An 18,769-nucleotide genomic window follows, 5' to 3' on the forward strand; every position below is an offset into this window, starting at 1 on the left:
GCGAAAGATACTTCAAACTCATAAGTCGAAAACAAACTGACAATGCCATTGCGAAACACGAAAAAGACCAAAAGAATTCTTGGAAATCTTGGTTTAGTATCTTCCTTGTAAGCAGCAACCATCTATCAAGGAATCATGATAGAAAACGCAAGCTCCGGTATATCGTATCGACTGTGAAATATATACTCCATATGCAGGCGCTGTTGGAATGTTGCTTGTTCAAATTGAATGTTGTTTTTTTAGACAGAAACAAGTTAAACAATTTGTAAAATAGAATTTGATTTTTAAGCCCCCGCCGTAGCAGAGGGGGCATTACGTTTTACCCTTGCCCGTCTGTACGTCCGTCCGTCCGTCCGTACGTACGTCTGTACGTCCCGAAATTGGTTTCCTTTCTCTTATCTTAGTCTGTCTCAACCAAATGATATGAAACTTATACACAATGTTTATTTCCACAAAACACATATCAAGTTTGAATTTTTCTCTTTGTTTTTTAATCCTTTCAGTTCGGCTGTTATGCTATAAATCAAGTTGAACGTTTATCGGAAAATATAACAATTGAAATATTGTTGTGTGTGTAACGTCTTGTGGCAAATATTTCATTCATATTCAGAACGAGAACACGTTAACTAGAAATACAATAGGTTGGATCTATAGATCGACCCGCACGAAGAGTTGGAATTTCGACTGCAACTGGAAAACGAGTATATGTAGGATATGGGTATATATTATGCCTTGCAAAAGTTCATGCACATATGGACCAATTAAAGAATTGTTGCAAGGTTTCCTTAACGTGCATTGAGATTGGCAATCGCTCTTCGCGAGGCATTCCATATTTCAATACACCTGTTGACCCTTTACGTTGCAATCCTTCGGAAAATGTAAAAATACACTTGTACCAGCAAACATTACATTGTTACAAACATTATTCCATCCATACCATGCGTTTGTGTTTTATTGATTGATTGGTTATCCATGTGCCTTTATCTAGACTATACCGACTAATTTGTGCATTCTTGTGTCAAGACAAAGTGAAGTGCAAAGTAAAAAGAAATCTCATCAAAAGTAAGATTAATCATTTGAATTTGTGTAAACAAATTTTAATTATTGAAATATATGCAACAATACATATATCAAGTTTGATATATTAATGTGGTGTTGTTACTATACGGTATATATATTAAAGTTGGGAGTTTTGTTTTGTGTTTTCTACATACAATTCTCTTTGTAAACTACACAAATTGGAAGGCACGTAACCAAAGGTAATTTTTAGTAATTATAATTATTTATTTTAAATATTGGTTTTTGGTTGCTGTAAACAAGTCTATATATATCATTCAAAATACAAATTTGATTTATAAAAAAGAGGCGGAAAATACTAAGATACTAAGGGGACATTTAAAACTCGTACGTCAAAGAGAATCTGACGACGCCACGGCTCACATCGAAAGAAGAAGAAAAGACAAACATGTCCATAAAACACGACATAGAAAACTTTGAGCAACACAAACCCCACATAGAACTAAGGTGATCGCATGTACATCAGTAGGGTTAACATATCATGCTTCACTGGTGGCACCCGTTTGGTGATCATTCAGTGATGTCTGTATCAGGGAAAAGAGAACAATATTGTGGTAACGACAATTGGATATGTTGACACTTAATATAACATATCATGCTTCACTGGTGGCACCCGTGCAAATTCGGTGAGATCTCTATCAGGTAAAAGAGGACAAAATTGTCTTTTACGATAATTGGATATGTTGACACATTCCATAATGGTCAACCAACTCATGATGGCGTCTGTAAAACTATTAAAGGAATGACTTCAACTTTCCCACTAAGAACCCTTGGTGCAACAGCTTCTGTGTAAGCAACAACCCTCTATCAAGGAAATTAATCATGATAGGATATGGAAGCTCTGGAATATCGTATCAACTGGGAAATATTTACCCCATATGCAGGCGCTGATGGAATGTTTCTGCAAAATAAAAATTTGTTCACATTTTGTAGACTGAAATCGTCTTTTTTTGTCGGAAAATTTTGTTCTCAACCGACCCTCATTTTCAATTTCTAGATGTAAGTCAAGATATGAGGTAGATTTAACTGTATCTGCATGTGGTATCCTGTTTTTCAAGTTCTTTCTAGGGAACAGGCGAGATAAACATAGTCCCAAACATTGAATTGTTAAGGGAGAGGTCATCTTTACATAGCGGAACGTGATGTTAAAAGATAATACTAGAATATCTTCTTTTCATTTTTCCTAAGAAACTATTATAGTACCAAGTCTACCCCATAAGAACAAGGGAACAAGTCGACAAGAAAATGAATCAGTTTCAGAGAATGTTGCGTGTTTTTACACAGTATGATTTATCCTTAAAAAGTTTCCTCACATAAGATATGTGTATCTACGTTTAGAATTCCTTTTAATGAAACAAAATGTTACTAATTCCTACAATATATTTATAAGTTTAGAATGGAGAATACTTATGTAAAGAGCAGAGAAGTCAAATGTTTTTATACTACTGGTATTGCAAGAGGAAAGATACTGAGATTGTATGTAATCGAACAGATAAAACACACCTTACAGCAATATTAAGACACATCGTACAGTAATTTACAGACACATCTTATAGTAATAGTTAGTCATACATTACAGCAATAGTAGGACACAGCTTACAGCAACATTAAAACACGCATTCTAACCCTTTTAAGACACACATTACAGCAATAGTAAGACACGCCTTACAGTAACATTAAGACACACCTTACAGCAATATTAAGTCACACTATTTAACATTATTTTAAAAGACAATAGTAAGACTTAACAGCAGGATTAAGACATCTTACAGCAAGATTTAGACACCTTACAGATAAATTTAGACATAGTAAGACACACTCCACAACAAGATTAAGATACACCTAACAACAAAGGTAAGACACAGCTTACAACATTATCAAGACACAACTTACAGCAATAGTAAGCCACATATCACAGTAATAGTACAACTCATCTTAATGCAATAGTAAGACATCGTACAGCAAGATTAAGAAACACTTTCCAGCAAGATTAAGACACAAATTACAGCAAACTTGAGATACCTTTCAGCATGATTAAGACACAAATTACAGCAAACTTGAGATACCTTTCAGCAAGATTAAGACACAAATTACAGCAAACTTGAGATACCTTTTAGCAAGATTAAGACACATCTTACAGAAAGAATTATGTATTCATTACAGCAATAGTAAGACACACCTTACAACATGATTGAGACACACTTTACAGACAGATTCAGACATACTTTTCAACAATATCAAGACATACCTTGCAGCAAGAGAAAGACATATTACTGCATGATAAAGACACACATTACAACAAGATTCAGACATACCTTACAGAAATCATACCTTACAAAATTAGTTAAACACAAACTACAGCAATTATAAGACACACCTAACAGCAAGAATAAGACACCTTACAAACAGATTTAAGACACACCTTAAAGAAATATTCAGACATACTTCACAGTTATAGTCATAAAGACAGCATGGTTAAGACAAACCTTACAGCAAGATTCAGACATACCTTGCACGATAATAAGATACACCTCACAGCAATAGTGCATCACACCTTAAAGTAAGATTAACTTGAGACACATCTTATAGCAATAACACGAACATTGCAGAATCACAGAGAACTGCAACAAATTATTCAACAAAATATATATAGAACTTTTTTTTTTAACTTTCAACAGTAAGACAAACAAAATACAATAGTTATATGAAAAATAAAACTTTTAAATAGTAAACGTTGGCTCCTAGCTCACTACTCAATCCTCGGTACCTTTAAACCCGTGCATTCAAATTATATACGGACTGCCAAACCGAATCAAATTGATTCTTAAAACACATTATTAAAAAGCTATAACAAATTCATTACGCTAATATTCAAAATTATTCCGCATAACGCACATAAGCCCATGTACATAATACATACAACTTATAACATACTGAATATTAATTTGTAAATAAAACATCACGGTTAGTGGTTGTCTTATGTCACATCGTAATGTGTTTTTGTTATCTAGACATGTTGTGTTGATTGCAGGTCTTTGAGAATTTCTTATGGATTCCGGGTGCCGCCAATATCGCGTTTCCTCATTTTCGCGTTGTCGCCTTGGTATTTTCAAAGGCGAAATCGCGAAAGCGGAAAAGCCATTACGCAAAAGCGAAAACGCAATAATGACCGCATCCGTCTTCCATAGTTTTCGTTTATTAACTGCTAACTTTTATAGACCCCTATCTGTTGTTGATGATTGTATGTTGACTTCTAGGTGTCTTTTGATTAATTGCGCCGATGGGTAACAGTCTCATTGACGAAAACAAACATCCCCTTTCATAGTATTCCGCACCACGTCGAACTGCTTTATTTCAAATTGCATTGTTAATATAGAAATATATAATTACATATTCGTCTTTGCAAATGTATGGTTAGTTTAGATTTGGCCAAATGGCTCATGCTATTTTTTCTAAAACGTTTGTTTTCATTCAACTATAATTTTGCGCAAACGATGATATTTGATAGATCGTAAAAGAATAAAATACTCTTATAAGAAAACATGACAAAGTATTATCATAAAAATTGTTACAACTACATAAAGGCAATCACTTAGCATCATCAAGACCTTTAGAGGAAACGAGGTAGGGCCAATCAAGGGCGGATCCAGGATTTTTGAAAGGGGCGTAATTTTATAAAACGGAAGAAGTAATGCCGAGCGTATCGAGTCAAAAGAAATTTTAAACGATTTTATGCTAAAAATGATCATTATATATTTTCCAATCAAAGAGGGGCACACGCCCTCCACGCCTTCCTGAACATGAATGAATGAATGAACTTTATTCTCACAAAACTACATGTCATAGTTACAGAGAAAATATATATCTACAATTACATATATGTATATATAAGCATGCACATGTGTGAACAAACGTAACTTAACTTGGAGGACTGACTTTCACCTGTATTATTTTTATAAACATTCATAATTTTTCTAAAATGATAGTATTGTCTGAATTAAATAAACCATTAAATTTGTATGTATTTGGATTTTTACAGCAATATTCAGGTAAAAATTTCTTTCTCTCTACATCCAAAGATTTACAAGTCATGATGTAACGATATTCGTCACCAATACCACTTGAATCGCAGAGATGACAAAGTCTGTCGTTTCGTGACAAGCCTCGCCATCTTCCCGTCTCAATTGGTAACCGGTGACTTCCACATCTAAATTTGCAGTATACAAATAATAAATTATTAGGCAATATGTTGAGATAATTCTCAAATTTCGAATTAGTCTTAAAAATTCTATAACATAGGCATTTAGGTAACCTATCTATATGTGACAAACATAATTGTGTGAACTGATCTTTAAGTTTTTGTTCCACACTTTTTGATACCCATTTGTCAGCAAACTGCATATTCCAAATATTAGACATTCCACAATTATCTAAAACATTTTTTATATAAATCAACCATTTACTTTCAAAATCATAGTTATTTAAATTTATAAGTAATAATTTATAAAGAACATGAGAAATTTTACACTCTTTACCGTTTATAATTCTGCCCCAAAAATTTATCATACGAACTTTTGCATAAAGAAGTATTGGGAATCTGCCTAGTTCAGCATAAACTATACAGTCTGGGGTTGATTGCTTTAAATGTAAAATGAGTTTGCCAAATTTTAGGTGCACCCGCTCTAATAAGTCAAAGTTTTCAAAACCCCAAATCTCTGACCCATATAACAAAATAGGTACAACAGCCTTATCAAAGAGATCTAGTTGACATTCAATAGATAAATTATTAATTCTACTCTTCTTCAAGTTAGAATACATAGCCTTTATTCCTTGGTCTCTTAAATATTTTCTAGTTTGTAAAAATGAACCACTTTTTGAAAAAAATATTCCTAAATATTTATAATTTTTAACAATCTCAATTTCAGTATCATTAATAGAGAAATTCAAATTTTGTGGAATTCTACCATTAGCAAAAACAAGAACTTTTGTTTTATCAACATTTACCTTAAGTTGCCATTTGTTACAATATATGGCAAATTTGTTTAACATATTTTGTAATTCAGTGTTACTATCCGCTAATAAAACAGTGTCATCAGCATATAACAATAAGAAAATCTTCAGATACACATCTAGCTCATTTTCTAGGTCTGCACTTATTGACTGTAAACCTTTTGTATCTAACTCTTCTAAAAATGCTTGTAAATCATTCAGATATACAGAAAACAAAGCAGGAGATAAATTTTCACCTTGTCGTACACCAATTTCACAAGGGAAGAAGTCAGATTTCTCATTATTGAAGACAACACGGGATTTTATATCTTTATACATATTTTGTATAACTCGGAAAAACTTTCCGTTAATATTATTGTTCAAAAGTTTAAATAAAGGAGATTTCTTTGAATAGAATCAAAAGCTCTCTGAAAATCAATAAACGCACAATAAAACTTATTCCTCTTTAATTTCAAGAGTTCAAAAAAGGCATAAAGAGCAAAAATATGATCATTTGTGCTGTATCTTGGTCTTAAACCTGCTTGATTTTCTTGTAAAATTAAAAACTCATCTAAATAATTACAAAGTCTATTGCTTAAAATGGAAGTAAATATTTTACCTAAACTGGATAGTACCGTTATTGGCCGATAGTTTTTCGGTCCCCTTTTACTACCTTTGTTTTTAAACACTGGAATAACATTTCCTAAAAGCCATATTTCAGGTAAGAAACCTGTATCGAAAATTAAATTGAACATATATACATATATATCTAACATCAATTCAGAAGATGATAAAATATATTCATTTATTATTAAGTCGTCACCAGGTGACTTATTATTTTTAACACTTTGTATACCTTTGATAACCTCGTCTCTTGTTATTGTTTTATTCAAGAAATAATTTGATCTATCAGTATCAAAATTGTTATCTAGTTCAATATTCGCTTTATTAAGATTATCTTTATTCAATTCTTTAAAAAAAAATCATAAAACTGTTTGATATCAATGTCATTATTCACTGTACGTTTAAACTTATTGAAAATTTTCCAAAAATCACGTGGATTTTTCTTACGTAATTCTTTCATTTTCTTCTTCAAATCATGATTAAAGAGACGAATGCTATCATCCATAGTTTTTTTATATATTTTTTCACTATTTCGTAGTCTAACTTTGAAAATATTAGACCCATAATGTTTATACAATCTTAATGACTTTCTATAATCTTTTCTACTATTTTTACAATCGTGATTAAACCATTCTTTATTGTTATAATCTTCTTTTGAATTACTACAATCTTTCGTAAATACACCAAAAGTTTTTTCTGCTGAATCAAGCAAAATCTTAGTAACATTGGTAACAATTTCATTTACACTACTTTGATCCACTTTACTAATATCATCATGTATTTCTAAGATATGTGACAATAATTCATTAACCTCATCTCTGTTTATGTTACTTGTAAAATCAGTACTCTTTTCATGTTTCCATTTACCTATGTATTTGTCATTATTTCTAATACATGTATTTACTTTTAGCATGTCCGATTTTACATTGCAATCTAGTTGTAAAAAGATTGGCGTATGAATATCCGAATATAAATTGCTAAATTGCATAATTTCAAAATCAACAATTTTGTGAAACATATTTGCAGAGCCCAATACGTAGTCAACTACGCTTGAGTTACGACTTGTTGGCTTACCAACTTTGTCAGATAAAAATCGACCGTTCAATATAAATATGTTATTATTTTTACAAAAACTAATAAGTTTTCTGCCATATGTATTTACTGTTTGATCTTCAGAGTTTCTTTTCCTCGGTATACCAAGGTCGTCTAAAATGCCTATTTCAGAGAACTCATTAAAATCAATCAATTCATTCACAAATGTATCATCAAAATCATCCTTATCATAATAATCAGCTAAGGTACCAGTTCGGCTATTAAAATCGCCAAATAAGCAGACATATTGTGAATCTTTATACATATTTTGCAATTCTATCTCTATCTCAGATATAGTATCATCTGCTGTATATAATGTATTAATAGGTGGAATATAGATCACACCACATATTTGATCTTGTGGTAGCTGTACTAATTTCTTACAAATTTTAAACCAAAAGACAAAAGGACAATTTGTATCTATCGGAGTGATATAATTTTTAAGAACACTTTTATGGCCAAAAGCTAAACCACCTGATCTATAATTTGAGATTTTTTTTCTATTTTTACAATAAAAAGTGAAGTTTTCCAAAGATATATCATCTAATTATAAGTCATCTAATTTGGTCTCTGAGAAACAAACAATATCATGGTCTTGTAATAAATTTCTAAATTCTGGATATACAAGTTTGGATTTTAAACCACATACATTTAGTATCAATAATTGTAATTTATTGTTTTCTTTATAAGTAAAGTCAGTGTGAATAGTATTAACACTTTTACTACGGTGAAAATCTGTTCCACTCGAGTACTTCGGTTGACAATAGCTGTCCTTTAATCCTCCTTGACCTCTTTAACTTTGGGTTTGCAATTTACGGGGGTCTCGACCAGTGTTTCTGTAATAGTTATACACCGAGGGATAGGTGTGTCTGGATAAGAAACCCCGTCGGCCGGAGGCCGGAGGGGTTTCTTATCCAGACACGCCGTATCCCGAGGTGTATAACTAACTTACACCCCATTCTAAACCCTATATTTGTTAACATTGATTATTAAATGAAAAAAAAATTGATATCATATTTATTGACAATACCAAACCCTGATTTTAAGATTATTTTTTTTATTACATGAAACCCCACTAGTAACCTTTCTTTGGTTATCTTCGTTCAAACTTTGACAAGTGAGTATATTTTACAAATGTCAAAGTTGTTTTGCATATTCCCGTTAAATCCATGTAGTAATATGGATCAACAGGTCAAGGTTGACTGTCTTATTACAAACAAAAAATACATCATGCTCCTGGTATACAGTTGTCAATATGGACGGGTATAAGACGGACGACATTTTGTGGCAAGCGTTTGATTTGGTAGAAGAGACTAAAGATAAAGGCAATATTATAATCCAAAGTACTTACCTGTATCAGTTTAATAAAGGTAATCATAACTGTATTTTATATCTTACGATTTTATCAAAAACAAAAGCCCCCCCCCCCCTTCTCGAGAACAAACAAACATTCATATTCGAACATACTAAGGGATAGGTGTGTCTGCATTAAAAACCCGACTACCAGACACGCTCAACATACAATATTTAATATAGAGGAACTCCCTTTTTGGGGGCAATCGGGGGCTGATCCCGGGGGTTCTCAACTTGACTCTAAGAGAAAAAGGGAAGTCCAACCATTCAAATGCATTGATCATTTAAATAAAAGTCGGGTCCAACCCGCGGAACCCCCAACCCCGGATCAGCCACTGGCTTAACCCGGGGGGGGGGGGGGGGGGGGGGGGGGGGGGGGGGGCTGTGGGTCCGGGAGTTAGAATCCCCGTTGTTTTAAAAGATCAATACTTTAGAATAGAGACATATGACTGGGATAAAAAAAAATACCTTCAAGCAAAAGAGTATTTAAAGTATTATTTTTGTATTCCATATAGATGCTTATTGGAATTTCCTAAAATGTGTTTTTTTAATATCATGAAACAATTTGTAGTGAACACTATTAGTAATTTCTTATGTTCATGCTATTTAAAGAATAATCAATTTCTATTGTTACGAATAACAATGGACTTTGTTTGCGGGATGTAGAAGCAGGGGTTTCCAGAAACCCCGCTCGTCACACCCTGTGGTCAAAATCCATTGTTATTCGTAACAATAGATCTATTCAATTTACACTTGTTTCAGAAATAGAAACTATGAAGTATAACAATAGAACTGGGGTGTAATGTTTGGTTATTTGGACCATAGGTGGTAGTTTTCGGGCGTGCCCCTCGTCCAATATATTATTGTCTTTCATTTGTCTCCATTTTTGCCTCGTCGTTTCTGTCGGGTGGGATGAATTCAGCCCCGTCAATAAATAACCGATCTTTTTTTTAGGTGAACTTTCCGTTTTTGACTTTTGGCTTCTTTGAAGTAGGGCCACAGTAACTTTCTCCTGTCATTTATTTCTTTTGGATATTGTTCATTCACTCCGAAACGGGTCCCTTTCAACGCTGAAGCTGCGTATCGTACTAGCTCCTTGTCTTTGAAACTTTTGAAACGACAAACTATCGGTCTAGTAGTGTACAAATTTCGATTTTGACTGTCTTTTACAAAAGATTCCTTTCCAATTCTGTGTGCCCTATGAAACTCAACCACTGAATCCATTTTCATCTCATTTCTCATGAATTGTTTGATTATGTCCTCCGTATCCTCTGTATCATTGGTCAGGGGTAGTCCAGTAAACACCAAATTTTCCCTCATAGATCTTGTTTACGCCACTGCCAATTTCCCTTAGATTTTTTTTTCAAACATGGACCAATTTCAAAGTATTTCAATCTTTACTCAAATTTACAGTATCGTGATATCTAAAGGTGTGAACATTAAGGTTTTGACATAATCGTTGGTTATACCTAAACAATATCACCACATTGTAAACTACTGAGGATACTAAGTAGCTCAACACGGCAATTTTAAAGTTTTTGTCAACTTTTGAGTATTTATCCTAAATAATGATAAGAACATGCTTATCAAAACCAAAATTAAGTTTTAAATGCAATTATTTATTGTTTTTCCGATAAAAATTTATTCATTTTGGTCAGAGACGTCCTTCGATGCCATTGGACATTGTCAAAAAAACATAATTATATAATTTGCAAATTCATACCAAAATGCCTTCAATAACAAAAGTTCCCGCTAAAGAACATTTTCATTTTCAAATTCCGATGACCCTGTGAAAGAGACCAATACATAGGGAATTAACATTTAATTTACCTTTCTATAATTAATATTAACATTTACACCCCAGTTCTATTGTTATACTTCATAGTTTCTATTTCTGAAACAAGTGTAAATTGAATAGATCTATTGTTACGAATAACAATGGATTTTGACCACAGGGTGTGACGAGCGGGGTTTCTGGAAACTCCTGCTTCTACATCCCGCAAACAAAGTCCATTGTTATTCGTAACAATAGAAATTGATTATTTTTTTAAATAGCATGAACATAAGAAATTACTAATAGTGTTCACTACAAATTGTTTCAAGATATTAATAAAACACATTTTAGGAAATTCCAATAGCGAAAAAAAAATTAAGCATCTGTTTTGAATACTAAATTATCCTTTGAATACTCCTTTGCTTGAAGGTATTTTTTTTTTTATCCCAGTCATATGTCTCTATTCTAATTTCTAAAGCATTGAAAAACGGGGATTCTAACTCCCGGACCCCTCCCCCTCGGTTACCCAGTGGCCGATCAGGGGGTGGAAGTTCCGCAGGTTGGACCCGAATTTTTTTTAAAAGATCAATGCAATTTTTCTCTTGAGTTGGGAACCCCCGGCTGGATCAGCCCCTGATTGCCACCAAAAAGGGAGTTCCTAAATATTAAATCTGTATCTTTGTATGTTGAGCGTGTCTGGTAGTCGGGTTTCTAATGCAGACACACCTATCCCTTAGTATGTCCGAATATGAATGGGTTTTTTTCCGAGAAGAGGGGGGAGGGGCTTTTGTTCTATAAAACCGTATTAAAGATATAAAATAAAGTTATGATTACCTTTATTAAACTGATACAGGTAAGTACTTTGGGTTATAATATTGTCTTCATCTTTAGTCTCTTCTACCAAATCCAACGCTTGCCACAAAATGTCGTCCGTCTTATACCCGTCCATATTGACAACTGAATACAAGGAGCATGATGTATTTTTTGTTTGTAAGACGAATACACGAAACAGTCAACCTTGACCTGCTGATCCATATTAGCACATGGATTTAACGGGAATATGTTAAACAACTTTGACATTTGTAAAATATACTCACTTGTCAAAGTTTGAACGAAAATAATCAAAGAAAGGTTACTAGTGGGGTTTCATGTAATAAAAAAAATTCTTATAAATCATGGTTTGATATTATCAATAAATATGCTATCGCTTTTTTCATTTTTATTTTCATTTAATAATCAATGTTAACAAATATATATAGGGTTTAGAATGGGGTGTAAGTTAGTTATACACCTCGGGATACGGCGTGTCTGGATAAGAAACCCCTCCGGCCTCCGGCCGACGGGGTTTCTTATCCAGACACACCTATCCCTCGGTGTATAACTATTACAGAGATGGATAATGACACAAATGTTCTTCATAATTAACCGAAATCTTCAAACAAAGAGATCACTTTAATGAAGCACTAATCATCAAAAAAAATTTAACTCAAAATTCCATTTACTAGAAAATATTAGTTTATAGTAATACTGTTTTTGTTGATATAATCGCTCGTATTTCAGAATTTACACGTCAACATAAACATAAAGGTATTAGACATGATGGATTATATTTTCTATCACATGTTGTGTTGAATGAGATTTTTATACACCTTTTAATCTTCAGCATTTTCTTGTTTTCTACTTCATTTGTTAAACGCATCATTACTTAATGCACATTCTATATTGTGTTGATAATACTATATAATAAAAAGTCGTCACTAATCTGGATATTTCTCTGCAGAGACAGACTGGAGAATGGCGACTAAAACAGCGTCTGGACTGGTGCTTTTAATTGCTGTAACGATAGTCTGTCACGGTATGTATTGAACCACATAACAAACTCGACAAATTTAAAAGATAATTTTCGGTGATTGAATTTGTTAAAACAAAATTGTAAAATACCGAAATAAAATCGACGCTTAATTAACGAATTTTGAAATAAGGTAGAACTTTTCCCTTATTTGTTCACTCCTAGGATCACACTCAGAAAGTTGTTAAAACGTACTGGATTGTGAATATAGAAAATCTTATATTTTTTAACAACTTACACATTTCCCCTCAAATAAAAATGCTTTTCTCTGTTGAAGCATGTTTTGAATCAATTTAACGTTTATTACCCTCGAAACACTAAAGTAAGATGATTACAGCAATACGTATATTCCACAAAAATGCATTATGCTTCATAAGGGGACGACCATTTAATTTTCAGTTTGGTGGGAAGGGGGGGTGGGGGTGGGGTGGTGGTTGCAGAAAAAATATGAATCCGTACAAAAAAATAAGCATGCGTAGCAACAGATGAACAGATGAAAATAAATGAACAATCTGGAAAAATCCTCCTCTCTTTACGCAATTACATGGTCAATATCAAACGCATTCATCATCTACAACTCCAGGAACAGGTCGTGATAAATAGATCACACGTTAATCTATTGTTCTTACATGTTTTGTTCATGCTTTGTTGGTATTTGTATCAACAGTCGAAAATTGAACTCAGTAAGTAAGACCTATATTTTACAAATTCTAAAAACACATATTTCGAATACACCTCTGACAAACTATTTTCAAGTTATTGTAATGTGTCCTATATCTATATTGCAAATTTATTTCTCCTATAACATTTTATACAAAAAACTAGAGACATAATTGCCACTGGACGTTAAGCAAACATCAGTCAATCATCCAGTAGGATTTTTTTTTTAAATGCTCGTATCTCAAACTGAGAAGAACATTTTGTAGATCTATGATTTATGTTTCCCCTTCATTTTAACGTTTTATAATTATTAAGTGAAAAAGATCGTATCCATGTAAATATTGTTGGTTTGAAATTCAGCAAAATATTTCCTTCAGATACCTTCTTCAATTTACTAGAAATTGAATGGTATAATACATATGTTAGTAGATATTCCATCACTGATATCTCAGAATTTCTTCTTTTTTTCTTTTTTTTTTTTAAATATTTCGTCTTTTTTTAAATATATATTTTATATTTGACACAATTTCTAAAATTCATAAATCTCTTATTTTTTATACTTCATTGATAAAGTATTATATAGAATTGCTTCTTCGATACCAACATTATATAGTAGTTTAACAATAGCAAAAATAGCAAAATATCGCTCATACTGACGTTAAGGACACTAATCCAAGTTGAACTGTCAGCCTCTTGAACATAAAGAGAGATTTTTATAACAGCACCATCAGGGTGCAGATATGAAATTAAAGCACTGTATTCTCGTATATCTTTATCCTTGTATATTTTATTGAATATGAAATAAAGAGACGGGGTATGATTACCAATGGGACGACTATCCAGCAGGGCCGAAATTACGTGGCATAAGTAACTATAGATCACTGTACGGATCGTAAAATCAGCTAAAAAGGGCCGATATGACAAAATGTGACGCAATTCAAATGAAAAACACAAAGGCCTGATTGACGACAAAACAATAAACGAAAAACAAATATGACAGACAGCAATCGACAGGTGCATTTAAATGTGGCGGGGCGCTGAACATATCTGTGAGCGCTCAACCTTGGTGTAGCAGCACACCATCAAATTAAACTGTAAAAATCAGTTAGAAATGGTTTGAATCATCAAATTGACTTGAAATCTTTTTTGTAGAATTTATGTTTATTTTGTGTTTTCTCGAGTTGATTTAATGTAACATATTCTTTCCGTTAGGATGACATAACTTGATATGTTTTGTTTACGTCAAAATCCTATTTAGTAAATGCAAATGCTAATCTAGGTGCATATAATTTTATGCTTATATTATATATTTAACACCGTTTGATCGTTTCATGGCAAATGAGATCCTGTTATTTACTTGAATTAAAAAAAAATATAATCCTTAAAAAGGAATGTGACAAATTTTTCCTAACATCTTTTGTTATAGGAGCTTAAATTCAACCGGCAATAATAAAGTCAGTACCGGATGTTTCAGTTTTATTGAACGAGTAAATGTATATATTATTTTTTAACGAATATCAAATAAACACAACTCAAGTCTCACTTTTCTTAAATTAAATGTGACAATGTCCCATCATGGTAGCAAGGTATGTCGAAAAAGGAGAACGAAAAAGAATAATCGTTGTAATGGGACTGTTACACCACTATCCCAGGTAACTGGAGGGTTGAACGCTCAAAAACACGTTTAACCCCGCCACATTTTATATTTCCCTCTCCCAAGTCAGGATGAATTCTTTCATATTTTTCATGTTGGGCCTTAGATAGCCGTCTACACGGTATGGGTTTTTTCTCATTGTACGGTTGCCTATAATTGCTCATATAACTATATCCACTTCATTTGAACTTTGGTTGATAGTTGTCTCATTTACATACATACAACATCTCCTTATTTTTAAACAGTTAATCATCAATCTTATCAAAATAATGAAAGGGATTGACCATTACTAAGAATTGTTTTATAATCATGTTTTTCACCTGCCTGAAAAATGTGAAAAATGGAAGAAATTTGATGCAAATATCATGTATTGGATGGGTTCCTGCCAGGTCTTGCATTCTAGGTTATATTTTCAAAAATGTACACCAAAGCGTCGTGATTGGTTAAAAAGTCCTAAACAATTGAAATTCAACCAATGACGTGACGTATTTTTTGATACGAACAATAAAATTACCCATAGTCCTTTAGATTCGGAAACGGCCTATTTATGCCATGTACGACAAACTGTTAGCACAAAAATGAGAATTTCCTAATAATTACCCAAAAGAAGCCTGAAAAGGTTAGGTTTCGTTTATTTTCGATGAGAGAAAACATCATGATCGGTCTCCTTTTAGCTCACCTGACCCGAAGACCGGGTCAAGTGAGCTTTTATCATCACTTGGGATCTGTTGTCCATTGATTTTACAAAACTATTTTCTTCCGAGTCTACTGAGCCAATTGCAACTAAACTTGGTCGCAATTATCGTTTGGGTCTATAGTCTACAAATTGTGTTCGATGATCCCGCCCGCCAACCAACATGGCAAAACATAGAGCACAAATTGTAGAGGTAAAACGGAAGTATTGTCTATTATCTTGAAAACCCATATAGACAGAAAAAAATCTGATAGTAGCGGAAATGGTTAGAATGAAGAATCTTCCTTCGGTTCGTTTACATCAGAACTGTCAAACGACTTTTTAAAGGAGTCATTGCCTTAAATAACGAATTTTCTTTTATTTTTGCATATTATCTTGAAAATTTTTCAAAGAGAGAGAGAAACTTTAAATCGCAGAAATGATCATCAAGACAAGAGCAAGGATTTTTAAAGTAGGATCTTACTATATAAATCCTTGACAAAAGATATAAATATGTCAGCATGGCCGAAATCGACGGTAGATTTCTTATTGGATTTTTGCCCTTTAATGAAGATTTTAATAGGGTTTTTTTTTTGCGTTTTTGCCTTTTATCTTGGTAACTTTAATAGATAGATATAAACTTTATCTAGCAAAAATGATCAGCAAGCCAAGATGAAAAAAACAAGTTAGCATGGCCGAAATCGTCAGCTGACTCCTTCTAGGAGTTTAAAATTTGTCCTGAAATGACGATTTTTAACCATTTTTGGGGTTTTTTTTTTACTTTTATCTCGAAAACTATAATAGATAAAAAAAAAACAAAAAAACTTTAAACTCAAAAATGATCAGCAGGATACGATCTGCAATATTTGAAGAAGGCCGAACTTGTCAGTTGACTCTTTAAAGGAGCTATTGCCCTTAATGATGATTTTACACATTTTTGCATTTTTTTCAGTAAACTTTGAAGGATAAAGAAATACTGTAAACAGTAAACATATTCAGCAAGACAATACCTTCAATTAGGTGAACATAGCCGAAATTGTTAGACGACTCCTGATAGGAGTAATTACCCTTAAATGACGATTTATTTACACATTTTTTGGTATTTTAGACAAAAAAGATTAAAGTAGATAGAGAAAAACTATAAACAATTAAAATGATTAGAAAGGCATTATAAAAAAGAGATATAAGTCATGAATTATATAGTCTACAATGTGGAGAGTGGCCATAGTTGAAGATGCACATAGATCTAGTGGAGCGACACATTTCGGGTCCCATTATAGCTTGCTATGCGGTATGGGTTATGCTCATTGTTGAAGGCCGTATTGTGACCTATTGTTGCTAACTTCTACTTCATTAGGTCTCTGATGGAGAGTTATCTCATTGGTGATCATACAACATTTTCTTATTTGTAATTGTTTATTATTATCAGTAACATCACAATGCGGGGAAAACCATTGTAGAAGTGTGAAAGGAGGCTGTTATGTTAATCAAGAGGAGTGGATGGAGGGGTGTACAAAGAAAAGATGTGTGGTTGAAGAACTTTCTTGGAGAACAGAAATAGTCAAGATACGTACGTACATGTTACACTCACTAAGGATGTTTGCTGCTCTGTTTCAAAATAACAAGCTTTTTAAAAGACTGTTATAAATTCATAGTATACAAATAACGGAACTAAAAAAAAAACAGAAAAAAATGAAGGGTCTGTATACTTGCTATCGAATTAATGAACCATTAAATATTTGGCGAAAAATGATTTTGTTTAGATTTTTCATACACTTAGCATTAACACTTTTTCTTTCAAAAACTATGAAACAATAATAAAAACTTTATGAAATTTTCAATTATGGCTTTTTAAACTATATGCAATAAAATTATAAAATGAAAAGTAGGGGTTAGAGGGGGGAATTTGTAATGGCATTACATGGATAAAACCAGAGGATTCGAATATCTGACAAAAAGTCATATAAAACAAGATGCGCGAACATCCTTTAGTTTATTTGATTTAAAACTAACGTAATATAGCATTTAAATTGAAGATCTACATTATCAAATATGTTGGTGTTTTTATGACCAAATAAAATCGCACTAGGTGATACTGCGTTAGTGTAATCGCCTCTGTTGTATGATTTAGTAGATGCGATTCCCTGTCGTGCCAACCAAAGACTTAGATGGTATTATCTGCTTCTTGGCTAAGGACGTGACCTTTAGGAGTAAGAACAAAGAATGATCTAACCCGAATAATTCAGTCCCTCCCCGTGATCGACTCTCCCACTCGCGAAGAAAAGGAAAAATGATTAATAAATAAACGAAAAAATTAACAAAAACAAAACAAACTAAAAAACTGCAAATTAAACAAACACATGCGTATATCTACTGTAAATTCACATTTGATTTAAACGTGGTTCGGTAGGAGGTCAAAGTATTCACGATAAAGGACGGACATTAAGTAATTAAATTCACCATACAACGAGAAAAACAAAATAATGAGATCCCTTCATTGATGTCGAAGACTATCATATCACCATGAGAATATTCTTTATCATATATATATATATAGTTGATTCCAATCTCTTATGTGACTTTGTTTGTTATGAGCACCTTCATTTTTTTTCAGAGTGCAGAGACAAAGATGGTACCTGTATAGATGATCAACAACCAATGCCTGAATACGGCGATTGTGTCTGTTATGTTACGACAAAAGGTTGGAGAATGACGTGTACCCGCGGTGGTTAAACACTCATATTTTTTTTAAATAAATTAAAGCATCCTGGTAACTCACCTGAGTACAGTCTTAATGTTTTAAAATAACGTAATTTTTGATTTCAATGCCTTGTAGTTTTTTTTTTATATGTTTATGAAAGATTTAGCCATGTGTCCTTCTATGGTGGTCCACTGCGTAATTTGTTAACGAATTAATGCAAAACGATACAAAATGGTCTGGATTGAGGGTATACATTTCTGTATTCTTTAAGTGTTTGCGTAATTTATAACTATTCTTTATTTATTTTACTAGTTATTCTCCAT

At 32.8% G+C, this 18,769-nt stretch overlaps 1 long non-coding RNA gene across 2 annotated transcripts; it reads left to right on the plus strand.

Moving 5' to 3' along the window:
- The first annotated feature begins 1,240 nt into the window (after nucleotides 1-1,240).
- LOC127702372 (uncharacterized) lies at nucleotides 1,241-18,493 on the plus strand. Of its 2 annotated transcripts, XR_007982386.1 has the most exons (4): nucleotides 1,241-1,259; nucleotides 12,690-12,764; nucleotides 17,175-17,315; nucleotides 18,360-18,493. It is a non-coding gene; the product is annotated as an uncharacterized LOC127702372 (long non-coding RNA). The 2 variants fall into 2 exon arrangements; XR_007982385.1 differs by lacking the exon at nucleotides 1,241-1,259 and having other exon boundaries at nucleotides 12,625-12,764.
- The last annotated feature ends 276 nt before the right edge of the window (nucleotides 18,494-18,769 follow it).

The sequence above is a fragment of the Mytilus californianus genome, unplaced genomic scaffold, assembly GCF_021869535.1.
Source record: "Mytilus californianus isolate M0D057914Y unplaced genomic scaffold, xbMytCali1.0.p SCAF_5, whole genome shotgun sequence".
NCBI lineage: Eukaryota > Metazoa > Mollusca > Bivalvia > Mytilida > Mytilidae > Mytilus > Mytilus californianus.